Raw genomic sequence first — 232 nt, 5'->3', positions numbered from 1 at the left:
TTCTGCAGAGACACCTACAAACACAATCACATCTTGTACAACTCCTCTGACGCATATTTGTTTGCTAATCGATTTCTTTCTGAGCAATTTTATCCGTATATTTCCGAAATAGATTATCAGAGGGGATTTTTTTTTTTATCATATCATTATTCCATTCTATCCTCAGCTGGTCGTGGGATTTTTTTTTTCTGTTTCTTTTGACCTGTGTCAACCTTGGTATTGCATGGGTCAG

The sequence above is a fragment of the Penaeus monodon genome, chromosome 30 (assembly GCF_015228065.2).
Source record: "Penaeus monodon isolate SGIC_2016 chromosome 30, NSTDA_Pmon_1, whole genome shotgun sequence".
In the NCBI taxonomy this organism is placed as follows: domain Eukaryota; kingdom Metazoa; phylum Arthropoda; class Malacostraca; order Decapoda; family Penaeidae; genus Penaeus; species Penaeus monodon.
The sequence above is the reverse complement of the archived record's forward strand: the minus strand, read 5'-3'. Positions refer to the sequence as shown.